Genomic DNA, 27210 nt, shown 5'->3' with positions numbered 1-27210 from the left:
CTTAGACTTTCATTTGACAAATTGCCACTCAGCTTTAATTCTTAATGGTGGAAGAGACATGGGAAGTAGAGAAAAATTTGTAAATTTCTCTCTTTCCCTGCTGTTCTCATGTTTGCCACTAGTTCATCCAAACTATTGCAGGAATTGTGAACTTTTGGATGGCTTTGATGGGGTCTGTTAAAGGTAAAGGTAAAGGTTCCCCTGCACATGCGTGCTAGTCGTTTCCAACTCTAGGGGCCGGTGCTCATCTCCGTTTCAAAGCCGAAGAGCCAGCGCTTGTCCAAGGACGTCTCCGTGGTCATGTGGCCGGCATGACTAGATGCCAAAGGCGCACGGAACGCTGTTACCTTCCCACCGTAGTGGTCCCTATTTTTCTACTTGCATTTTTACGTGCTTTCGAACTGCTAGGTTGGCAGAAGCTGGGATGAGTAACGGGTGCTCACTCTGCTACGCGGCACTTGGGATTAGACCCGCCAAACTGCTGACCTTCTGATCGACAAGCTCAGCGTCCTAATCCACTGAGCCACCGCGTCCTCATGTTCTCATGTTTGCCACTAGTTCATCCAAACTATTGCAGGAATTGTGAACCTTTGGATGGCTTTGATGGGGTCTGTTAGATTGAGGCAATCATGCAGAGTCATTGGTTTATTGTCACATATATGAGTGAAGATGGGTTTTCCCCCTTTTTGAAGGGCAGAATATTTGGGGCATTTCTTTGTTGTTGTTGTTGTTTTTTCAACTGCCATCAAACCCGATTTTAGGATTTAGTTGCTTCCTGTTGCAAGAAGAAAGGAAATTGGCAATAAAGGTGAGGTCTGTCTAGGATCCTAAAAAGAGGTTTAGGGAACAGGATGAGGGATATTTCTTTACTTAGACTCCTGTTTATGTACTGGCCTCATCTGAGATGGAGAAGGAAAGGATAAGAGGACAGATGGGAAATATTAACATTTGGACTTTACAGTCCTGTATTAGATAATAGTTTCCTCCCCTTTTTTAGTTGGCAATGACTAAATCAACCACTCTTTGCCTGCTTGCTGGCTAGCAATAATCAGCCCTTAGCAAACGTCTTCTTTATTCTTTCAATCTGTTGTCCATCTTTCTACAAATGTAAACTCGATAGCTACCCATGATGACAGTAAAGAACACAGATCAATAACTCAATTACAATGTTTTTTTAAAAAAATTCTAAACAAACATAAATAAAGAATCTGAAGAGTAGCTGAACTCAAACATTCACACAAGGTAGAAATAAATGTCTTTAAAGGTCTAAATCCCGCTGGCCTGCTTCTAGTCTCCTTAATTTTTAAGGGTAATCTCCAAATTTTGGGAGGTAAGGACAAGAATTACGCATACCCTTATACATACCACTCAACCAATTCAAGTAGTGTACTGGATCTCTTTTGTGTGTCTAGAGATAAGGCTGACTTCTTTTCGGAGGTCACAGTACACCTTAGCAACAATAGCGACCATCAGCCTGTAAGTGTGACATTGCGAGGCCGCTCAGATTTAAGACCATATAACATGGCTGACAGATGGCTCACCAAAAGGTCTAAATTAAGTTTTTTTAAAAAAAACGAAACAAAAACAACAACCCTTGCCTGACTTCCAAAAATATGGTAAGGAACAGAGAATGTTAACCAGTTAATTTAACCACGAGTGGGGCTGATAGTGAAATTACAAAACATTTGTTGAGTGACCCACTCCTCTGAATGAATCAGTTCAATGTTTGTATGTTGCACACCCACCAGCAAAGCTGAATTTCCAACAGAATAACATACAAAGACGTCCACTGACAGGAAGGTCTTTTTGTATCAAGAAAGAAAGCAGACTGAAAAATAAAATAGTTAACACTTAATAAGATACTGTACAAACATATTATCACTCAACATATCTGCTGAGGGCTTCTGCAAGGATAGAATCCTACAGGGAAGGTTTTTCCTTACCTGGTATATTGACCAAAACAAATATTATCTGTTTCTATTTTAGTCCTTCTGCTCTTGCTCTAAATGTTCTGCTATTTGCCATCCACTACTACTTACTAATCCACCCCTTTCTTACAAATGTGACACTTAGCTCTACTTACTGCTGTATAATTTTAGATCTTTGCACTGCACTGGATTTTCTTTATGATACAATGAAGAGTTTGAGTACATATTGGTATGAGCTTGACATGGTAGAGTTTAATTACAGAAAGATACAAAACTCCAGTTTGGAGACCTCAAATCACTGAAGCGAGAGAATTCTTCTGCATTTGTGAGCCTGCTTCAAACCTTTGTCTACACTGATCTGCCAATATGTAGTAAAGGACTCATCATACACTTCAGAAGGGATTTCTATCTCCTACCTAGTCACCCTCACTTCCCATGATTCAAAGTTTAAAGATTAGCAGTTTTAGTTACCTGGTGGAGATCATTATGTGACCTGTTCCTTTAATTAGTTTAACTCCTGGGAGACATGGAGGATGACCTAATATTCAAAATGGATAATTTTATTTGATTTTTCATATATTTCTTGCCTTGATCTTTGGTCCAAAGTCTTTTTGAGTAGCTCACATAAGTTAAAAACTCTATTGAAAAAAAATCAGTGAAAATATTAAAAGCAAAGAAACATCTAAGACGAATAGAATAGAATAGAATAGAATAGAATAGAATAGAATAGAATAGAATAGAATAGAATAGAATAGAATAGAATAGAATAGAATAGAATAGAATAGAGTTGGAAGGGACCTTGGAGGTCATCTAGTCCAACCCCCTGCTCAGGCAGGAAACCCTATACCATTTCAGACAAATGGCTTTCCAGTCTCTTCTTAAAAACTTCCAGTTTTGGAGCACCCACAGCTTCTGGAGGCAAGTCATTCCACTGATTAATTGTCCTAACTGTCAGGAAATTTCTCCTTAGTTCTAAGTTGCTTCTCTCTTTGGCTAGTTTCCACCTATTGCTTCTTGTCCTGCCTTCAGGTGCTTTGGAGAGTAGCTTGACTCCCTCTTCTTTATGGCAGCCCCTGAGATATTGGAACACTGCAATGCAGCCTAAAACTGTGTTGGCTTGTTTGAATAATGAATAAATAATTTGGGAGATATTGGAATATTGCTATCATGTCACCCCTGGTCCTTCTTTTTCTTAAAAGAGAATCTGTGTATCCCTGCTATATGTAAGCCTCAACTTAGATCTGAAATTGAGACTATACACACACACACACACACACACACACACACACAGGGACTGTCATATCTGTCTGTCTGTCTGTCTATCTGACAGTCCCTGTGTGTGGTTATATACAGTATACTGTATATGTGAGACAGTATATGTGTGTGCGTGTATGTGTGTGCATGTACATCTGTGTGTATGTGTGTACGTGGCTGGTTCTGAAAAGGAGACAGAAAAGGCAGGGAGGGGCTCCTGCTTCAGGGTCTGGGCACAGAAGGGAAAAGGCCAGGGCAGGGGAGCTGGGACCGAAGGCAGCAAGGCAAACGTCTGCTTGCTGGGATAGGCGACTGTTCCCATGTGCATCATGTGTGGGTGGGCTACCAAGCGCCCAAACTTTGATCATGTGACCATTGTGGCACTGCAATGGCTTTAACTTTGGGCAAAGGTCATAAGTCCATTGCTTTCAGCACCATTGTAACTTTGAAAGGTCGCTGAAATGAATGGCCGTAAATTGAAGACTACCTGCACCAAGACTTCAACTTGCACTTCTGCTTCTCCTCAAAGAACTCAACATCTTGTAATAGTTCAGTGATTTCATGCGTGCTTTCATCAGATGCTACTGATTTAATGCTAAGAACAGTGAAACCTGCTACGTTATCATCAACATTTTGTGCAAAATCTTGGAACTTTGGTGATTTTTCTTGACGGGTTGGCAACAAAATCAGACAGCGGAATATCCTAATCCCTTTACTAAGTTGATAAATCAGTGAATTGCAGGACAGAGCTTGTCAGTGAAACCACCCTCCCCCTACTTCATAGGCCACTTTCCCCTCGAACAAGAAATAATATAAGAGAGCTTCCTATTCAATCTTCCACGTCTTCCATTATCTTTTATTGTTCTCTGCTCTCAAATTCTCTCAAGTCCACTGGTTTACTGTCTTCTGACTTATTGCTTTTTTAGTCCTGACACTTGGTTAATTGGTTCTCAGCTTCTAGCTTATTTCAGGCTCGGTTGTCCCCCCCAAACCTTATTTTCTGCCATTACTATTGTGTTTCTTTATTCATTTCATATTGTGGGTGATGAATTTTGCAGTTCTGACTGATCTGAATTATTTGAAGGACTAAACATCTCTATGAAACTGATCTTGCCATGAGATCGTGATTCGGAAGCTATTTGTTTGCTGGTCCTCTATTAAGAGCAGTGAGTCCAGAAGGCCTGTATCCATCTCCAATGATCATTGCTATCCTATCCTAGTTCCCCCCCACACACACAAAGATCAGGCCCACTTTGTGTTTGATTGTGTTTAAAGGATATTTAAATGTATTTGAAGCTGTATTTTATTTTAGCTATGTCATTTTTTTAAAAAAAACACGATTAACTAAATTTTAAGGATTTTTTTTCTCCCCAAAGAGGCCTGTGAAGATTATCTCAATATTTCAGCAGGTTTCTGATCCTCTTTAGGGCTTTGAATGAAGCAAACAAACAAACAAATATTTTGAATAATTGTCTAAATGTTGATGAAGGGTATTCTGTTTGACCAATGCTACTTATTAAGCTTTGGGAATCATGTTAAAAATTTGCTGTATGTAATATTTTCCAACAAATTCTGTCTTATAATGGTTTTGAAACTAGCATATTTCATATCCTGTTGAAGCAGAATTATAAGTTTGGGGTGTTTCTTTACTTCTTGAATCTTTTTAGGACATTGGGAAAAAGCTGCTAATTCCATCACCTCTGATTCAAAAGTGTCAAACTTCCTACAATTGTGGTTTATCTCTAATGCCATAATCAGTTTTATGAAAACAATAAAAACTACCTTAAATTTTCCGGGCTGTGTCATTTAGACCTACAGAATAATAAAGACAGGATTTCTAAATATCTTTTCTTTTTAGATTCCTTTATGTTCATTTGTCATTTCCCCCTTAGATTCTAAATTTAGAGGCTGGAGTTTTGAAAGTGCATTAATTATCTAATAGAATCATTCTCAGCAATAAGCTCCCCAGAGGATCTTGTGTATGCAGAAATTACCACAACGGAGCTTTTTTATTATTATTTTTCCATTGCTAGGGCAATCATTTTATCATTATAACTTTTGCTGGCCAGTGGCCAGAATGGGAGGCAAGACAGATGTCACATACTGCAGTAGTAGACATGGTTAATTTTTTTAGGGATCTGAGAGTGGTTTTTAAAGGCTTACAATAGCACTGTTTTGGAAATCATTTGAAGTTCTCAGATACTATATTATATGAATGATAGTCAAAAACCTACCCAGAAAAAAATAGGTTGTATATTTTCAGATAGCAATATTTTTGTGACTTTACAGGGTGTTTTATGGATTGACTTAAGAATTTGAGCAGAAATAACATCAAAGGTAGCGATATGTCTTCCTGCCGGTGTTTGATTTAATGTACATGCTAGGAATATTATTTGACACTTTATCATTTCACTTTTGTTTCAAATTTATTGTGCTTTGGGGTATTTTCAGAAACTTCATTTGGAAAGTGCCTCTATATCTAAGATCTCCAACATGTCACTTAGGGGCACCAATGTGCCCTCTGATACTTGCCTTCTTGCCTGCAAAGCATCCTCCCCTTTTTGTACCTTTAAAACACTTTTAATTAAAAAAAAACACCTGGAAATCTAGCAATAATACATAACATCTGGCATAATTTGTATTTACAAGTATGTATTTGTAGGGGACCAGAGGATAAAACATATAAAGAACAATTGATGGAATTGAGTATCTCTAGTTTAATGAAGAGAAGTGCGTGGGGGGACATGATAGCAGTCTTCCAATATCTCAGGGGCTGCCACAAAGAAGAGGGAGTCAAGCTATTCTCCAAAGCATCCGAAGGCAGGACAAAAAGCAATGGATGGAAACTAGTCAAGGAGAGAAGCAACCTAGAACTAAGGAGAAATTTCCTGACAGTTAGAACAATTAACCAGTGGAACAATCTGCCTCCAGAAGTGGTGAATGCTCCAACACTGGAAGTTTTAAAGAAGAAATTGGATAACCATTTGTCTGAAACAATATAGCTTCCTATTTCAGCAGGGGTTTGGACTAGAAGACCTGCAAGGTCCTTTCCAACTTTGTTATTCTGTTAAGTACATCTCAGAGGGACGCGGTGGCTCAGTGGGTTAGGACGCTGAGCTTGTCGATCGGAAGGTCGGCAGTTTGGCGGGTCGAATCCCGAGTGCCGTGTAACAGAGTGAGCGCCTGTTACTCGTCCCAGCTTCTGCCAACCTAGCAGTTCGAAAGCACGTAAAAATGCAAGTAGAAAAATAGGGACCACTCCGGTGGGAAGGTAACAGCGTTCCATGCGCCTTTGGCGTCTAGTCATGCCGGCCACATGACCATGGAGATGTTCTCGGACAAGCGCCGGCTCTTCGGCTTTGAAACGGAGATGAGCACCAGCCCCTAGAGTCAGAAACGACTAGCACGCATGTGCAGGGGAAACTTTACCTTTACTTTTTACATCTCAGAAGCCCAGATGGGCCACCTAAACTATCCCCCAAAAAACAGTGCTGTATTTGGAAGTCTGCTTACCTGACAAAAGTAGTAGTAAAGGAGTAGTAGTGAACATGTTACAAAGGAAGAATGGAAGTAGGTAGTTCTTTTAAGTCAGTACTTTGTAATTGCTTATTACCCCCCACTGAAACCATCTCTGAAAAGCAGCATCGCCTCAAAATCCCAACTACACAGCCAGCTTAAAAAAGTAAAGTCACCCTCTACATATTTATTTATTTATTTATTTATTTATTTAGTTATATTTATATACCGCCCTATTCCCTGAGGACTCAGGGCGGTTTACAGGGAATTAAAAATCCAGAATACAAAAATTAAGAACCAAATTAAAAAATATTAAATTAACCCTGTAGTCAGTTAAAAAGAACCCCAAATTAAAAATTCCTCCTCAGTCTGGGCCCGAGAGCTCGAAGAGCCAGGTCTTCAGGCCCCGGCGGAATGATCGAAGGTCGGGGGCAGTTCTCAGCTCCACCGGCAGCTGGTTCCAGAGGGCAGGCGCTCCCACCGAGAAGGCCCTATCCCTGGGTGTCACCCGCCGGCAGTCTCTTACCGGCGGGACCCTGAGCAGACCCTCCCTGTGGGAGCGCACTGGGCGAAGGGCATTTGATGCCGGCAGCAGGTGTTCCCTCAGATATCCCGGACCCAGGCCATGTAGGGCTTTATAGGTGATAACCAGCACCTTGAATTTCACCCGGAGGGCAACCGGAAGCCAATGCAGCTCACGGAGTAGAGGTGTTACATGGGAGTATCGGGAAACCCCCATTACAACTCGCGCGGCCGCATTCTGCACCAGTTGAAGCCTCCGAGTGGTCTTCAAGGGCAGCCCCATGTAGAGAGCGTTACAGTAGTCCAAACGGGAGGTCACAAGCGCATGAGTAACTGTGCGTAGGGCGTCTCGGTCCAGATAGGGACGCAACTGGCGCACCAGGCGAACCTGGGCAAAAGCCCCCCTGGTCACGGCTCCTATATGGTCTTCAAAATTGAGCCGTGAATCCAGGAGGACGCCCAAGTTGCGAGCCCTATCGACGGGGGGTAACACCTCACCCCCCATCATTAAGGATGGAATAACTTGGTTAACCCGAGATGCCGATATGCACAGCCACTCAGTCTTGGCGGGATTGAGACGAAGCCTGTTTCTCCCCATCCAGACCTGAACCGCCTCCAGGCATCGGGACATCACGGAGAGGGCATCACTGGGTTGGTTCGGGGTGGAAAGAAAAAGTTGGGTATCATCAGCGTACTGATGATACCCCACCCCAAAACCACGAATGATCTCGCCCAGCGGCTTCATATAGATGTTGAACAGGAGAGGCGAGAGAACCGACCCCTGAGGGACTCCACAAATGAGAGACCTCGGGGCGGATCTCTGCCCTCCTGTCAACACCGACTGCGAGCGGCCCTGGAGGTAGGAGGAGAACCACCGTAAAACGGTGCCTCCCACTCCCAGCCCCCTGAGACGCCGCAGTAAGATACCATGGTCGATGGTATCGAACGCCGCTGAGAGATCTAATAGGACCAGGACAGAGGAGCAACCCCTGTCCCTAGCCCTCCAGAGATCATTCACCAGCGCGACCAATGCCGTCTCCGTGCTGTGTCCGGGCCTGAAGCCCGATTGGTACGGGTCCAGATAATCAGTTTCCTCCAGGAACAGAGGGAGCTGATGCGCCACCACACTCTCAACAACCTTCGCCAGAAAGCGAAGGTTGGAGACTGGACAGTAGTTGTTTAAAACAGCCGGGTCCAAAGCAGGTAGATCATATAGTCAAATCCATTATGTGCTGTACTTCTGGTTTTGTAATAGGTTCCAAACCTTTTGCAATCTTTAATGTAAAAACAGAAACAGTTAGATTAAAATTAGCATTAACTCACTTAGAACATTTCAGCTCCCAGAATAGCTCCTAGAAAGACTTTAAGCTGCTGGTGATGTTGAGGATGGTGCTAAGTCTTGTATTACTTACATTTCAGTGACTGAGACTTTTTTCTATTTCTATTTAAAGGATATTTGCTTAATTATGCCAACTGAGAACAGTGACAGATTGAAATTAAATGTTTGGATTAAATATTTTGTCAGCAAACATGCAGCCACTGCTTTGCTGCTGTTTCTCTTCATCTCTGCATACTGATTATAGTAAAGACTGTAAACTTAGTTTTTAGCTCGGCAGGTTTTAAAGATTTTAGGTAAAATGTATTGGATGTGTGATTTAAAATCCACAAGAAAGGATCCATATCTGGGGGGGGGGGGAAATGAAACATTAATGTTGAGTGCGGGGAAGCGTTGTGAATATGTTCCATTTTATAGACCTTTCCCAGAACCATTTCAACAACTCAGTGGGGCTTTGGCAGAGAAACATTCATAGGATTGTGCTATATGTATGACATTCGAGCTATGAAAAGTTTTGCTGTCCCTGTTCAAAGTTTCATAAAGTGACCTAGTCCCCTGCTTCCAAAGAGGAAAGTCAAGTTGCTGTCTTGTTTTGCAGTCACTCCAGCTGCTTCAATGAGCTACTGGAAGTACCCAAAGAAACAGCTGGGGCAGCGTGAGGCCTGTTTATACTTCAGCGTACTGAATTTGTGTTTGGTGAATGGTGTTGCTTCTGCACTTTGATTGGTTAAATTGTATCTCCATTATTCATGAAGCAAATTAGCCTTACACAACCAAGGCTTCCTGAATTTAGCTTGTATCCAAATGCTTCTGGATCTTTGTCTCAACCTAGTTCCATCAAAGTCATGTCCTCACTGTGAAGAAAAGGTAGTTGTGTGAAACTTCTAGCAGAACTGATAAACTGAGACAATATAATACATGTTGATCTCAAAACAGCTGGCTAATTGTTTGTGAAAGGACAATTAATTTCATTGGGATCTATGAATCAGATGTTCTGACCACCCAACACAAAAGTTTCCTGTAATATTTTCTAGGCCAGCTTTTCCAGGTTCCTGCACACTGTTGACCTATAGTTCCTGTAGTCTCCAGGCCAAAAGTCAGAATGGCCAACTCTGGCTTTCATTTTGTTATACAGGACAATCTGAAACAGGGGTGTCAAACTCGCAAAATCACATGACGTGTCGCGACGTATCGCGACTTATTTGCCATTGCCAGCAATGGGGTGGGTGCAGTTTCTTTATGATGCATCCGGCCTGTGGGCCGGCAGTTTGACACCCCTGATCTAAAATGAGGTAGAAGTTCAAAAGACTATCAAGCATCATTTGAGCAACTTCAGCTAAAACAACACCACTGAAAGTAAACCTACATTGCTCCTGAAAACCATGCCAATGATAGTCTGTTATGGAACTTAAGGCAAGTTGCTTTGCATTTAGAAACTATTTTGGCTACCTTGTGGTAGTCCATTATCAGCTCGCGTCGCCTGGCCAAAATGAGGGAATTTCTACATACAGGTAGTTCTTGAATTACAACCATGAGCCCAAAATTTCTCTTGCTAAATGAGACAGTTGTTAAGTGAACCTTGCCCCGTTTTATGATCTTTTTGCCACAGTTGTTAAGTGAATCACTGCAGTGGTTAAACTAGTAACAAGGTTGTTAAGTGAATACAACTTCCCCATTGACTTTGCTTGTCAGAAGGTCGCAAAAGGGGATCACATGACTCTGGGACACAGCCAATGTCATAAATGTGAGTTAGCTGCCAAGCATCTGAATTTTGATTACGTGTCTGTGGGGAGGCTGTAATGGTCAGAAGTGTGAAAAATGGTCATCAATCATTTTGTTCAGTGCCGCGTAACTTCAAACAGTCACTAAATGAACAGTTGTAACTTGAGGGACTTCCTGTACTGATTATTTCCTCAAGGAAACAATAAGCCTTCATTTAGTTTCATAAGTGATTGACAGGTTCTTCTCACAGTCTGGGGTAGTACACCCTGATCCACAACTCATAGGGATCTATCTTGTTTTTCTCACTCTTTCTCAATGTCCAGCTTTCACAGCCACTGAAAACTTTCACTAAAGCAAGTAATTGTACTGATCTTTGTTTTCATAGAACATTCCTCATCCTTTATGTTCTTGTTCATTGCCTTCCCCCTGAAGAATTAAACCCATCTTTACTTTCCAGCACACTATCTTTACCTATTTGGGGGATGGGGAATAAAATGTAAAACTGTCATTTTCCTGCATTTCCTTGCCATCAAATGATCAATTCTCTAAGCATTGTAAGTTGATGTTGCCTTTGTCTTAGTACTGTCTTCTTTCTAAGCCTTCCTTTCTTTTAGATAATAAACTGGCACAATCTGCCTGTCTTCTTTTTAGCAAATTCAAACATGATAAGCCTATCACAGCATATGATTTTTCAGTGCTGGTCACAAGCAGGATTCTAAATCCCATGAGTATCTTCATTTAGAAAGTTGCCCCAAGTCTTGGAAGATTGCAGAGAAATATAATAGGGCTAAGGAATGTGGCTCACCGGTATGCCTCTGCTTTTCGTAATATGCTTTTAAACACACACGGGGAAAAGAATCTCTGAAGAAAATATAGTTGGAAATCTATATTATCTATATTATTCGTACCCCCCGTTGCACACATATACACACACTACTCCTCCAGGCTTAAGGCTGGATTAAGCAGGTGTTTTTGCAATGATCTTTCCTTTTCTTGCATGGACATCAGGGAAAGCTTCCTTCAACAATGGAAGATGGGAAGAGCAGACGAGGCTCCAGCAGTTAGTGAGACAATGTAGAACATGTACCCTGTCAAAGGACACCAAATATGATTGGCAGGAAGAGGCAGGTTGCCTTTTCCAGCTCTGTAGCCTGGTAAATGTACAGAGGAGAAGGATTAATGCGATCCAATAATCAATGTTGTTGGAAAGTTTGAGAAAATTTCAAAATGAGGAAGTTTACGGAAGCCATTAGCACAGCGGCACAGCTTTGCGCTGGTGCAAGCAGTTCCTCCCTTTTTATATTCAGCCGGCAGTTGTGTAAATAGTTAGGCAGCAGCGTGCTTGACCACATACAGTCATTTCCATTCTCATTTTAATTGCCTTTTAAGGAGCACTAAGGAGGTCCAAATAAATATAACGAGCTTCATCAGCCACCTGTGAAATCTCCCACCGCAGTCACAGAAATATGAAGATGGAAAAAATAACAAGCATGTGCAAGAAAACCTAATCTTGGTGTTGCTGGTAGCAATAAATAGAGGCTGTTTGAGCAGAGCCTCGAAGAACATTAGCCAAACAGCACTTAGTTGCTGTAAATGTGGTTCAAAATCCTTTGTGTGGGTTCGTGGATGAGTAGGGAAGAAATTAGAAGGTGAGGGGAAAGAAGAAGAAGAGATCCATGGGAGAACTTTCCTAGCCCTTACCCTAGGACCAAATAATTTTGATTTGTTTTGTTTTGCTTCCTTTCGTTAATTTCTTTATCATTGCCATCTGGTAATCAGGAGATATCCTCATGATGAGCCATTCCAACAAACCAGTTTCACCCTATCATGGGATTTAGGACATTTATTAACAGCCACCACAAAGAGTGTTGCTAGTGTGGGAAGTCGCCCCCCCCTCCCCCGCCAGAGAAAGAAATATTTTGGGGATATTAAAAAGACAGAAAAGCAGGCCCAGTTTTCCTTAATAGCCCCAGTCAGAGGCCAGGTCTGTAGAAATACAGATTTGATAATCCCATTCGGGAAGTCTGAGGCCCCATTCATGAACAAATACTACCAGGCAGAAGCCCCTTCAAGACAGGATCTTTTGAAATCCCCTGCAGCAAAACTGACAGCTAACAATAGCAGAGTGATAGAATTAGAACCAGCAACCCCCCCCACCCAAGAAATCCAACACAGGAAGTAAGCCATTAGCCACAGCCCCGGAGAAGCAGGATATGACCGGACATGATAGGATTAACCCACCAATACCAAAAAGGACATACTCAAAACCTGAGGTCAAAGTTCATGCCACAGGAGCAGGAAACAACCTCAAAAGCCCAAGAAGGTGTAAAAACCCACCACCCCCAGCAACATGTGGTCAGCTTTCCCAAAGCCCCGCTTCTGTCTGGCTCTGCTCTACAACCTTCTTTCTAAAGCAGTCTCCATTTTGTTTATTCCCAGCTTGGACTGGACCCTGATGAAGATTTTTCTTTCGACACTAGTGTTGTGTACTGGGTTTGTTGCGCAGGAATGAAGACGAGGCGAGTGAGTTCAGCAAAGAGCATGGTTTATTTCTTCCAGGATCTGAACTAGAGAACTGGGATGCAGCTGCAGCAATTTATAGCCTGGCCCCTAGGCGGCAGCCAGTAGGTTTAAAGCAACCTATTGCCGCCTAGGGGCAGCCAATAGCAGCCCTGGAGACGGGGTGTCTGAGGTGCTGGGAGCTGTTAGCTAGCTCCAGCTTACCACGTGGTGTTACAATCAAGCCCAATACATTACAACTAGGTCCTTTTTATTATGGTCATCTTGCCTTTCAAGTGAGCTTTCCAATAAAGGTGGGTTGCAGTTTTATAGAAGACTTCCTCAGACATTTTGTTTTAATTTAATTGACTAAGTTTTGGGCTTATTCTAATGGACTAATAATTTAGTCTTCTAAATTTAGTCTTTAGCCTTTTAAAGCGACCAGTGCTGTAGACTAGTGGGTCTGTGGTTGGGAGACAACATGAGGAAAAAATGATCTAAAATAGATACAAGCAGTATGGAGGTGCTCTTTTTTGTAGCTCCCTCATGTTTTTCTCCTGGATTTAGCTGTGCATCTATGTTCCTGCACATCCACCACATGTTCCTGCATATCCATATGTCCATCACCATATGTTGCTTTGGGGGGAGGTGGGGAAGGTAATAAAACAAGGAGACAAAGTACCCACAGTGCCTTCAAAGTAAAATATTTATTTTTCTTACATCTAGAAGCAGCCTTCCAGATGGAAGTTTGATTGTTTTGTGGGTGTGGAGGAACTAAAAGGTTAACTACGGTATGTGCTCATGAATGCTTCTGAAACTGAAATATAAGGGCAAGTGTAACATATGAAACCACTGTTAACACTTAAACATGACACAATTTCAAGTTGAGGTGTCTCTTCAAAAACACTTCTATGCCACTGTGCCAGAGATTGCTGTAATAAAAGCTAACTCTGTTTTGCTCTTCCCATCCATGTCCAAAAAACTTGTGAATGAAATCTCATAGATCCCTAGTCCAATGTTTGCAAGAATATAGATAAAATGTGTTAAGGGCACGGACATATGAAAATTGCTGTACAAGTTGGCTGGGGACATATTCAATCCATGACTGACAACTATGATACTTTGTTTTGTGTTGTTTTTGTGTTGTTTTTATTTTTGTCATGTTTAAGGTGGTTTTCATCCTACCGCAGAGGATATAGCTTGCATTTCTTCTCTATAAAGTGCCAAGAGTCCCTCTGGATTATGGCAACACAGAAATATGTTTAACAAGTAAATGACATTTAGAATGCTTTCCCTATGCTTACTTTGTCACATTGTTAGGAAAGCAGAGACCCAGTTTGCTGTAGTGGTTAAAATATCAGGCTAGAAGCTAGGAGATCTGTGAGTTCTAGTTCCACTTTAGTATGAAACTAGGTGGGTGACCTTGGGCCAGTTAGTACTTTTCAACCCCAGAAAGAAGGCAAGGGTGACCACTTTCAAAATCCTGCTGTAGGAAGTAGTCCATGCAGTTTCCAGAAGTCAGGCTAAAACTTACAAGGAACGGTTGCTGGAATTGGGAATGTCTAGTTTAATGAAGAGAAGGACGAGGGGGGACATGATAGCAGTCTTCCAATATCTCAGGGGTTGCCACAAAGAAGAGGGAGGCAAGCTATTCTCCAAAGTGCCCGAAGGCAGGACAAGAAGCAACGGATGGAAACTAGTCAATTAGAGAAGCAACCTAGAACTAAGGAGAAATTTCCTGACAGTTAGAACAATTAACCAGTGGAACAACCTGCCTCTAGAAGCTGTGAATGCTCAGACACTGGAAGGTTTTAAGAAGAGACCGGACAGCCATTTGTCTGAAATGCTATAGGGTTTCCTGCCTGAGCAGAGGGTTGGACTAGATGACTTCCAAGGTCCCTTCCAACTTTATTATTATTATTGATCATCGCACAGTCAGCTAGATGTTCAGACTGGATTTGGCATTTTCGTCTACCTATCAAGTCCTTCCCAAGAACCTGGGATAGGCAGATGTGGATGTTTGATGGTATTACAGATCTCGTCACAGGATGGAAGCAGTTCCTAGTAAGGCCGCCTTTTGCAATTGACTAATGGCGAATTTGTTGTTGTTGTTGATTCGAAGGTGCATGCCTGCACATGCACACATGCACCCATGCCACACACACACACAAACACATACCGCTAAAAATTTTTTTTAGGAAAATTAGTCATGCCTTCAAGGACAATCTGGTGATTACTTTACCAGGCTGTGTTCAGAAGTAGACTGTAATGGAAGTTGAATCAAACATTGGCAGCCTTGTGAGGAAATACATGAAGCGAAGGAGGGACCTACGTTTTTTCTACACTGGAACTGATTTGATACGTTTTCCCACTGGCCAAGGATCCAACTTTACAACAATGATCTGAATTTGAAAGGTTTAAAGGGGGGGGAAGTATTGGAAGGAAAATGGGGACTTTCAACCAATGTATTTGATCAGAAGACCAGATGTGTACCTAGCACCAAATCGTGGTTCTGTTCACCATAATTACTGAAATTTTACTAGGAATGTTTACAGGTAGTGCTTGACTTACAACCATTCATTTAGTGACCATTTGAAGTCAATTGTGGCACTGAAAAAAGCGACTTATGACCATTTTTCACACTTTTGCTTGTTGCACCATTCCCTGGTCACGTGATCAAAATTTGGATTCTTGGCAACTGGCTCATGTGATCCCTTGTGCAACCTTCACTTAACAACTGTGGCAAGAAAGGTCATAAAACGGGGTAAAATTCACTTAACAACTTTCTTACTTAGCAACAGAAATTTTGGGCTGAATTGTGGCCGTAAGTCGAGGACTAACTTTTTTTTTAAAAAAAAATTGAACAAGTTACATGGTTAATTTATGTAGAAATAGAATGCATTTCTCTTGAAATTATAGGGCTTATTTCTGAGTTCGTATTGACATCTGTATATTTCATGAAAAGTGGCATAATTTCTTTTTCATCCTTTTGGGTGCATAGTGCAAATTATTATTTTTCTTTCAGAAATCAAGCAGAATTCAAACAGAATTCACCAACCACCTTCCTGAGCTATCTTGCAGATCCTGGATGAAAGGTCATAGAATTGGGCAAATATGCAATAATGTTTGGCATAAAAATGATGACATATTTTTTAATAAAAGGAATTAAAAGATGTCTCCAAATATTTATCTCTCTATGTTAAATGAGTTTTACAAACCAATGTATGCATATGCATATTTTAAGGATGTTTCCAGTAATAAATAAAAATAATCATGCATGTCAGCAAACTATAAAACCTTTTTTAAAAATTCTGCTTGGTGCATGGATTTTATTTTTAGAAAAATATATATATATATGCATCAGGCCTCCAAGTCTCCATGAAAACCAATGTGTGGAGAGACCACTAAGTAAAGTGCAAAAGAAAAAAGGAAAGAGGAGAATTCACATGGTTCCCGTTGCTAAGGAAACCATCATTTGTGCATGTTCCTTATTCCAACTTTGGCTCTCAGAGAATGTCAATCATGTCAGAGCTTCAGGAAAAAAAAAGACAGAAAGAGTAGATAAATGTGTAGGTACAAATAGCATATGTGTGCATGCTGTGTAATTCAAGGCAATAAATTAAATATTGAAAATAATTCAGCAAGGGTATCAGGTCAGTGTATAGTATAATTCTCTTTACGGTGCGATGTAACCCTAAGAATAACCTTAGACAAGGATGTAAGGTATTCTAGTTATAGCACACTCTCCATGATGGGGCATTATCTAGTGTTCAATCAACTGCTTAATACCCTTCAATTTATCATAGAGGTACGTTAGGCCGAGCGTGATGAAGATGATGAAATTATTATATAAAGTACTTTTTTAAAAAAATAATGAGCCTTGTTTGAGCTAAATCATACCTTTTGTACGAAGAACGTGCGAATCCTTTAAACGTGGCCTGTGGAAGAATCACAAACATCTACTGCCTCCTGCTTCACCATTTTTCTGCAATTAAAAAGAGAATACAATGCAACTGTGTCGTATTTTCACATAAAACTTTTTGTAGCATGCTGTGACTAGCAAAAAAGGTGGCTGTTTCCAAAACATTCTTGCTACATAATTTTCCATACTGCAGTGTTATATCAATGAAGGAGAATATTTGTAGGTCAGGGTTGACCTGTAGGGTCCTTAGTGCTCTCTGAGCTTGCTTGTTTTCTTGCAGACCTTTCATTATCCTAACTAGGTAATGAAACTAGCAGTGATGATGTTAGCTAGTTAATGAAACACCTGCAAGAAAACAAGCAAGCTCAGAGAGCACCAAGGACCCCCCCACAATGTTATATATTGGTGATATATATATATATATATACACACACATACACATGCCTAGAGGTTAAAACAACTGCCTAATGTGCAATCAGCCCAGGTTCGAATCTCAGAAGGGTATGGCTGACTGATGAAAACAAATAAGTTTGAAATGCATATCAGTCTCCCTTTAATTCTTTGTTAGCAATCTAAAATTTACACAAATATGAGCTGTCACTGTTGTGACTACTGCCTGTGGATGGTCTTCGGTTAGGCCGAAACAGGAAATAAAGATTTGTCTCATGTTTGGGGCCTAGCAAGGTTGGGGGATGTAAATGTACAGTAGCACTTATCTACAAATCTTTAAAGCAGCCTTGTCTTTTCCAGGGATCAAATGAACAACAATGTTTTTATTTCTCATTATATAATTATATATATTTTTATTAACATTTTATGCTGTTTTCATCTGCTAAGGCTACTGTATATTTTCCTTCACTATGCTAATGACACTACTCTAATACCTGACAATATAAATCATGTGAAAGCTCTAGTAATGAAAGTCAAAGAGTTCAAAAAATAGGATTAGGATTAAATTTAAAAAAGACCAAGATAATGTGTGGAGCAACCAGCCCTAGAATTGGCTGAGGACACTAAAGTGGTGAATAACTTTGTTCCATTAAATTTAGATTAGGATTAGGATCAATAGTTGGAATCAACTGTTGGAGTTTTAAATATCATAGATAGCCAAGAAAACAAACAAAGGAGTCATTGAATAAATCAACCCAGAGTTCTCCCCAGTGGTGGGATTCAAATATGTGAACAACCGGTTCTTTGTGTGGATGCCATTTCCAGAAGTCCATTCTGGGCCTGGGCAACAAAAATTAGCTACCGGTTCTGCTGAACTGGTGGGAACTGGTTGAATCCCACCACTGGTTCTCCCTCAAGGCACAAATGCCAAGTTCAAATTATCATATTTTGGACATATAAGCTGGGAAAGGGGGAAGGAAGGATGAGAAGACAACCTTAGCAAGGTGGATGGACTCAGTGCTTTTTTTGTAAAAGAAAAAGGTGCCGGAACTCACACAAGTTATATAACCCGCCTTGCCTACCCTACAAGGTTCCATCCAAAAAAGGTGCCGGAACTCCGTTCTGAGCGTTCAATGAGAAAAAAAGCCCTGGATGGACTCAATGACGGACGCAATAGGAACACTGTTGGAAGATCTGAAGGACCAGGTTAGGGACCAGTCAAACCCAAAGGAAGTCTATGTATGTAGTTGCAAAGAATTGATGCTAATTTTAAATGGCACATAAGCAAGCAAGCAAGCAGCCAACCAACCAACCAAGCAGACCTATGCTTTGAATTGTTGCTTTCTTTTTAATGGATTAGACTTTGTTCTCATCAATTCACTGAGCAACTGAGTGGGGAGAGTATATAGGAGTTTGGCAAGGCAATTCGAAGAGGAAGTACCAAAGTATTTCGCAAGGGGAGGGAGAAACTGCGGCTGCTGATTGACTATGTATGCAGTCTGTTGATTGCCCATGGTGTCTAAGCATTGCTCTGGTTGTTCTGCTTGAGATAGCTCAAGGTAGCAAATAAGGAACACAGTTTCCAGACACCAAGCAAAATTTTGGGTGGGTGTAGATGTGGAGGAAGGGGAGCCCCTCCTCCTCCTCCTCCTCCTCCTTTCTATTCTTTCAACTTCTCACTCAGAGAAGCATATCTTAAAAATTGTAATATGCAACTAGTTATATGCCCCTAACTAATGATATGGAACTCCAGGGTTATATGTCTTTTAATGCAAACACTAGAAAGTGAGTATTGTTTGAACAATGAACTAGATGTACATTTGGGCAGGATAAGATGCTAATTATTAAAAGGACATAATTAGAAGGGGCCGTCTGGATCATTTAATCCAATCTTCTTAAAGCCAGGACAGAGCATCTACAACAGTTAGCTATCTAGCTTCAGTTTAAGATAGTCTCTCCCTTCCCCTGTGCTTAAATCCATAGCTGAACTGCTCCTGTCATTAAAACAATTCTGCCTGCAGCTTAAATCCTTAAATCTAATCCCATTGTTTGAGGCAGCAGACATCTTTGTCTTTGGTGTGTTTGAAGAGTACTATTGCTTCCCTCCCCTCTTCTCCAGGTTGAATGTGTGCCTAGACACTTAAATCTTTCTGCATGGGATTTGTTTTCCATTCTACTTGCTCATTTTCATCTCTGTTCCAGTTTGCCTATACACTATTATTCGTCAACTAAGGAACTGCTAAGGTATTCCTATGAACCTTTCACCAAATGGATCACTAGCTTCCCTGACTTTTTTTTTTATTATTGTCTGCTGGCTTGAATACAGTACAAAATCCAAGGCATCAACTCTTGAACAATTTGCTTAGGGAACAAAGAGATAGCAAACTATTAGCATCTGAGGAATTTTTTTTAATGCAATAAATGTTTGCAAAATAAAGGGTATTAACGTTGCTAATTTATTTTTCTTTATCAATGAAGCTGAATGTTTGCCAGTTATTGTGAGAAGAAGCAAAAGTGGTTGAAGATCAAGAGTTTTTAATACTCATAATAGCCCCATTCTTTTCAATATAGCTGTAAGGTCCAGCCCTCAGCAATAAAATTCAAGTAGGGTAAATGGGGAGTGAAACGGAGAGTAGGAAATATTTTGGAAAGATTATCCATAATCTCTCACTACCACTATTCTTGAGGGGAGAAGACAAGCCAGCGCTATATTTGTTCTGTAAAAAGACATAGGGGTAAAAGAATTGATTTCTGAAACCATACTTCATAATCTTAACTAGAACAATGAGTATTTGAGAGGAGGGACTAAATCCAAAGCCTTTCCAAAAACTTGATCGCATGTAATAGATTTAACAGAGTTCTGGGGCATGGTCAGCTACGTGGTCAAATAAAAAAAATATGATTACATTGTCCAGTAGCAAAATCAGGATACATTTCACATACTTTAATAATTTTCATACGGTTTTGATATTGCTTTGATGAAAAAGCAGCAAATGTGTGTCAAGGTTTAGATTTTATATCCTGAGCATTTTTAACTCCTGTTTTGGCTATTAGGCACATAGGCAACAGGTTGTGGGTTTTTTTTGCATCTTTTAGAAATCCACGACTAGAGAAGCCTTTTCTGTAAGCCATTATTAATAGGAAAATATTGGAGAGAAAAGATTATTTGCTTCTTCTCACTTGTTCCCATGTTCTTTTTCTTCTTTTGTTTCTTCTTCTTTTGGCAGCCCGGTAACAGCAGAGAAATGACCCTTAAAGCTATAGTGTCAGGTTGGTAATAAACTGATATCCAGGGGAAAACACACACACACACACAAACCCTCCTACAATCCATTACTTCATTGTACCTTTTAGTGTTTTATCTTGTAATTAGACTTCTACCATCAGGGACAATCTTTATTATTAACAGCATCTCCCTCACGTCTGCAAGAGGAGCAGAAGTATCTAAGTGAAAACATTCCCCTTAAGTACCAGGCTGAGACATGGACAGAAACTGGCATTCATACAAGTCATTTCCCCCTTTTTATTAACCTTTCTATCATTAGGGACCTTCATTCTCGTCTATACAATTTTTTGCTCCAGCCTCTTTTAGTTTTCTGCTGTTTTGTCACTGGGGAGCAACTTCAAAGTTTTGTTTCAAACTTTACCTTTGACACTACAATCTAGACCAGGCCAGGCCAGACATCTAAAAATTAGAATTGTGCATGGTTTAAAAATGCTTCAGCAGGTGTGCTTTGGACGTGCAAGAGCAGGGCCTCTCTGTATTTCTAAGAAGAAAAGCTAAAACTTTTTTCTAGGCTTCCTCATAAACCTCAAGAAAGATGCAGTTGTTTTAACAAGTGAAATGAATAGGATCTTCAAAGGGCACAATTTTTTTTCCCTCTTGCAGGCTTTGAAACACTTCCTGCAAATCATTTTTTTTGAAACATATACAGTCTTACTAAAAAGGATCTTTACAACAAAGATGTGTTGTACAGATAATAATTTGAGTTGCTAACCCAATTTATGTTTGCCTTTTGAAACTTCCTATCCAGGAAAGGGATGAGCAGTCAGCAACATATTTATTTATTTATTTATTTATTTATTTATTTATTTATTTATTTATTTATTTATTTAACTTTTAATTTTATCAACTGGATCAACATACTCAGCTCCTTCGGTCATAAGGCTTGTTTTCAATTGGTTGTTTTTATTGCTTTTCTTTGAACCAGTTCCAATGAATCCTTTTCAAAATGAGGTGCTCAGAACTAGGCATGGTACTTGAAAAGATTTAATGGGCAGAAGGAATGACCTTGAAGAAAAGGAGGAAGAGCCACAACCAAGACAATGGACAGATAAAAGAAATCTGAACCTGGGCCAGAAATGTAATTTGAAAAAGCATCTCAGTCATGATTCCTCCTAGTTCTTAGAAGATAAAGGGAGGCGGGGGAAGCATATTCAGATTTGCAAGATTCTGTTACTCTATCCTGATAATAAAAGTAGTATCAGGATTCATAATTTTGGTTTTTTAGTCTGGTCTATCCTGAAGGGCTGACAGATAGAGACTAGGCAAAACAGAATATAATGAAGCAATTATCTCTCACAATTGTAATCTACAATTCTGTAGATTAAAACTAAAATTGCATGTATATTATTTGCAGATATATCATGTTCACAACTGTCTCCAGATTTCCCCTCCAAATACTATATCCAAGATATATATTCTCCATCCTATGTTTATTTTATGTTTATATCCTATGCAAAGAATTTTGCATTTATCTCAGTAAAATTTTATTCTGTCACTTGCTACCCGTTACTCCAAACCAGCGGCCCTCAATCTTTATAGCTTGGTGGCCCAGCCGGGGGGGGGGGAACAGGCCCATGCAAGTGGCAAGTTGGTGCACATGTGCGCCTTGGCCCTCTGCTTGTGTAAGTCAAGTTGCACACTGCACGTATGGGCGTTGGCCCACCACTTGTGCAAGTCAAGTTGTGCATATGCACCAGCCAGCCATTCATGCAGCCCGGTTCCAAACTGCCAACAGCCCGGGAGTGGGGACCCCTGTTCCAGACTAACAAAATTTGAATTTTATTTCCCTCTTATACTACATTATGTACCTATTTGTGGTTATCTTCAAATCTGAGAACTATTCCTTTTACCTCTTCATTTAACTAATTAATGACAATATTGAAAAATAGGGTTCCATATTTTCAATTTTAGAATCAGCTTTGTATCCGTTTAATTTTCATGCCATGTATCCCATACTTAAACAGCTTGTTAATCTGAGCATGTCATACAGCACTTACTTGAAAGATTTGATGAAATTGAGATATACTATGTCTCCAGCATTCCCATAATCTATTACAGAAATTATTTGATTAAAAAAATGAGATGATGGAATAATCATATTCTGATTACTATACAGCTGGACTACTCTATTATGTTGTGTATTGGTCTAATACAAAATACAGCGGCCAGATTATTGGTGGTATCCCCAATTTATAGTACCAATAATTTTAAAGTTACTTCATAAATAATCAGTAAGTTTCTGGGCTCAAATTAAAGGTTGCCACCTTTAAAGCCCTACAGAGTACAGCACTAGAATATACCCTGCCAGAACTGAATTTGCCTGTCTGTATAATCATCTAGAATACCTGTTAAGAGTTCCTTCTCCTTATGAGGTAAATACAGTTAAATGAGATAACAGATTGTCAGCTCCATTAGATGGACCAGTTGGACCCATTTATGAAGGCTGAAACTACCTATATAGAGATTGGTTATAATAACAGAATTTTGCAAGTCTGGTTTTGCTGTGCCTCCTTCCCCTTCTTGTACTGTATGCCAGTGAATTACAGAGGTGTCTTCCTGGGTTGCTTCTGAACACTACCTTGTTTCAGATTAACAGAGTTGGAAGGGACCTTGAAGATCTTCTAGTCCAATCCCCTGTTCAAGCAGGGAACCATGTAACATGCCTTGATGGAGCAGTGGGCTAATGCCTCCTTAAGTAACACCAGCTGCCTGCAATTAGTGCAGGTTCGCATCCCACCAGGCTCAAGGTTGACTCAGCCTTCCATCCTTCTGAGGTAGGTAAAATGAGGACCCAGATTGTTGGGGGCAATAAGCTGACTTTGTAATAATGCCGCTGGGGGGGGCGAAAAGCCCTAATAAGCAGGCATATACATAGAATGAAGGCTATTGCTAAGCACATTGATTTGTGCTTAGATTGTAAGCTGCCCTTAGTCTTTGGAGAAGGGCGGGATATAAATGGGATTAAAAAAAACATTTCTCAGGATGTAATAAATGTTTCAGACTATCTTGAATATTTCCATCAAGGTCATCTTCCTTACTCTCTATGCAAACCTTCTCTGGAGTAACCCCCATTTTTGAAGCTCTGTCCCCTGAAGAGACATGCTTCCCCCCACCCCCTCCTTAAACAAATGAAAATGATCTTTGAGTCTTTGGTCTGAGCTGATTGTGGGCGCTATCAGTATAGTTTAGAATTTACTGCATAAGAGCTGGCTTTTAACTGATCTCTCTCTCTCTCTCTCTCTCTCTCTCTCTCTCTCTCTCTCTCTCTCTCTCTCTCTCTCTGTGTGTGTGTGTGTGTGTGTGTGTGTGTGTGTGTGTATGTTGTTTGCTGCCCAGAATCCACTTGGACTGAGTTCAAAATTGGATTCAATAAATAAATAAATTACAGACTGATCAGGTAAGATTTGTTTTGACGTATTCATGCTGACTTCTGGTAATTTGTCAAATTGTTTCCAAGATTCTTATGGATGGATATTTTTATAGATTGCTAACCCATGTTTTGAATTGAGAAGGGAAAGAAAAAAAAATACCCTGTTACCTCCAGGTTTGGCATAAGGAGCATCACTTAAACTCAGGAGGAAAAAAGATTCCTGTATGAGCTGGTGAGTGAATTTCTATATCCTACTTACAATCCTGGCAGCTTCTTTTGACAGGGCTCGTGTGTCTTTTAATTGGCAGGAAACCAGTAATCAAAGATGTTTAAATAGAGAGCATGTTCCAGCAGTTGGAATTTTGCTTTCACTCCAGCTTTTAAAGCTGAGTGGGAAACCCCTGGCTCCTGGGATGTACTTGGCATCCTTCCCTTCTGTGCTTCTAGCTAGCTAAAGATTTTAAAGGTAATGGTTAAAATGTTTTGTATTATTAAATGTCAGACAACCTGAGATTGGATTTGAAAGGTAGCATATCAATTTTTAAATAAACCAGTACTTATCAAATTATGTTTTAAAATGCCCGTCATCCCTGAGATATAAATTTAGATATATTTGTGTGCCAGTTTCAGTTTGCGTGAGATATTTTTCAATCTGTTCTACAGTTGACTGTAGTGGTGAAGGTGCTGGCCCAGAAATCAGGAAATGGTGAGTTCTAGTCCTTCTTTAAGCATGGCAGCCAGTTGGGTGACTCAGCCTGACCCACCTCACAGTGTCGTTGTTGTGGAGAAAAACAGGAGGCAGGAGTACAGGGAGGATTAGCTACGTTTGCTCCCCTGATTTGACTTTATTGAATTACAAAAAGGTGGGATGAAAAAAATATCTAAATATAATAATAAAAAGGAGCATAACGCTGTAATTTTTCAGAATCGTGTAAAACGTTGATTTGGACTGGGGTCTCCCTAACCCGTTGCTTATTTCAAAATACTTTTCATAGATTTCAACTAGCATTCTGTCCTGACATTAGATTATTAGGGCTCACAAACATTTTTGAGGACTCTGTGTAGATGGCTGCATTTTGGACATCTTTCCCCCCCCCCCAAATGCGCAGACCTATCCACGCAGCAGCTCATCCTCTCTTTCCCACAAAATTGGAGCAACTGTTTGGATTTGTCTATTGGTTTGCTAAGGCAAAATTATGTTTGCGGTTCCAGTGCAAATGGGGAAAAAAATATCTCCTTTTCTTCTCCAGGCAATTGCAGTGATTGGCATCACTTACGGGTGACAACAAATGTGCTTGCTTAACATTTGTGTCTGTGGCATTGTTTCTTTGTTATTCTGATAATGCTTGGTTGTCTGTTAATATACTATGAATGGCTGATAGCAAAATAAATTAAGAAGTAGTGATAATTATATGATTACAGCCAGCCAGTAGTTGTGTGCTTGAAACGCAATATTGGGCCTGTTTTTATTATGTCCCTGTCTCCTAAAGCAGGGGTTTCCAACCCCAGGTCCATTGACCGGTACCGGGCCGTGGCATGCCACCAACCGGTCCACACAAACAAGCAAAACCCCATCTGTGGGATACAGACAGCACACAAAACCACACACTCTCCGGTCTGTGGAAAAACCTTTCTTCATGGAACCAGTCTCCAGTGCCCAAAAGTTTGGAGACGTCTATCATAAAGGGATCTAATAGAAATCAAAGCTTATTGATTCTCAAAGTTTCTTTTATCCTAAACTTTCCAAAAACAGCTGTCTATTCCTCTGTCCCAGAGGTGGGGAACGATGGCCCCTTTATGACTTGTGGACTTCAAGTCCCAGAATTCCTGGCTGGCTCAGGAATTCTGGGAGCTGAAGTCCACAAGTCATAAAAGGGCCATCATTCCCCACCCCTGCTCTATTTCCCCTCCAAAAAAATTGTTGGTTAATATATATATAACTGTTATGCTATTATAAAAATGTAAGATGTATTGAAAAGGGTATCTTTGCAATTTCTGCAAAGGTACCCTTATTTCCCAGAGGTCTATTTCATCATCAGATTAATTGTTCTGTTCTTGATCTGCATGAGATGGGCAGTGTACTTCATGGTTAATGTTAGTGACTGGTCAGGAGCTGTAGGTCTAGTTCTAGCTGCCTTAGTGGTAGGGCTCTCTCTTGTGGGCCAGTGGTTTAAATTTCCACCACACAGTCCTTGGGCTGCTACTGGATTCCAATATGTTTATTAACTTGTTTGCTTGCTTGCTTGCTTGTATCTCACCTGTTGTGTAGCCAGTTCTTTGCAGGCATTGAGCGAGATGGAAGGTTCAAAACAGCAACGTGCTTTATTGAAGGTCAGAACAGAACAGAAGCAACAAGGGAGCTGCTGCGCAGCTATTTATACAGTTGGCTGATAGGTGGCGACCAGTAGGTTTGAAGCATAGGTTTCCCGCCCAAAGACCTACTTAGCTGGCTGGAGACAACCAGTCTGGGCCAGCTAGCAACCGTTACAACATACACGTGAGCTAGCACTTAGCAATTGAATGCAAGCAATTAGCAAGCAGTGCAACAAGAGCAAACACAACATATACAAAAGGCCAATACGTTACACACCACCTTTACTATTTTTACAACTCAAAGCAGGGAACATATCCAGCACACCTTCCTCCTCCTATTTTTTCCTGCAACAACAAGAACTCTGTGAGGTGGGTTGGGCTGAGAGAGAGAGTGACTGGCCCAAAGTCAACCAGTTGGTTTTCATGGAACTTAAACTCACCATTTCTTGCTTTCTAGCCTGGTGCCTTAACTGCTGAGGCACCCTTTCAGCAAGTCAGGATCTTTATTGTCTATTCAAGAGCACTTCCTTCCCTGTTTCACCAACAAAGGAAAATTAATGGTGAGAGAGTGTTCCAGACTGGTTCTTTTACTCTTCAAGAGCCTCGTGCAAAAGCTTAAGAAAGACAGCATCACACAAAACAAGGCACATTTGCGTTGCACTACATTTTCTGTCAAGAGTCACATTCTGATTGGACTGACCCCACCATCTTGAATATAGGACTATATTTTTTTAAAAAAATCCATTTATATCCCGCCCTTCTCCGAAGACTCAGGGTGGCTTACAAGCTTAGCAGTAGCCTTCATTCTATGTATATGCCTGCTTGTTAGGGTTTTTTCACACACACCCCCAAGCGGCATTATTACAAAGTCAGCTTAATTGCCCCCAACAATCTGGGTCCTCATTTTACCTACCTGGGAAGGATCGAAGTCTGAGTCAACCTTGAGCCTGGTGGGACGCGAACCTGCACTAATTGCAGGCAGCTGGTGTTACTTAAGGAGGCATTAGCCCACTGCTCCACCAAGGCTCTGTATATTGAATATACAGTTGCCATTTTTCATTCCACATTTAGACTTAGTTTTTACTCTGTCTTTATTGAATGTAATCCTCCTTTAGCGGTCACAATTGGGACTGGCAACCTGGTTTTCAAATG

Source organism: Vipera ursinii (assembly GCF_947247035.1).
Source record: "Vipera ursinii genome assembly, chromosome: 1".
NCBI classification, from domain to species: Eukaryota; Metazoa; Chordata; class Lepidosauria; order Squamata; family Viperidae; genus Vipera; species Vipera ursinii.
This window is presented reverse-complemented; position numbering follows the sequence as displayed.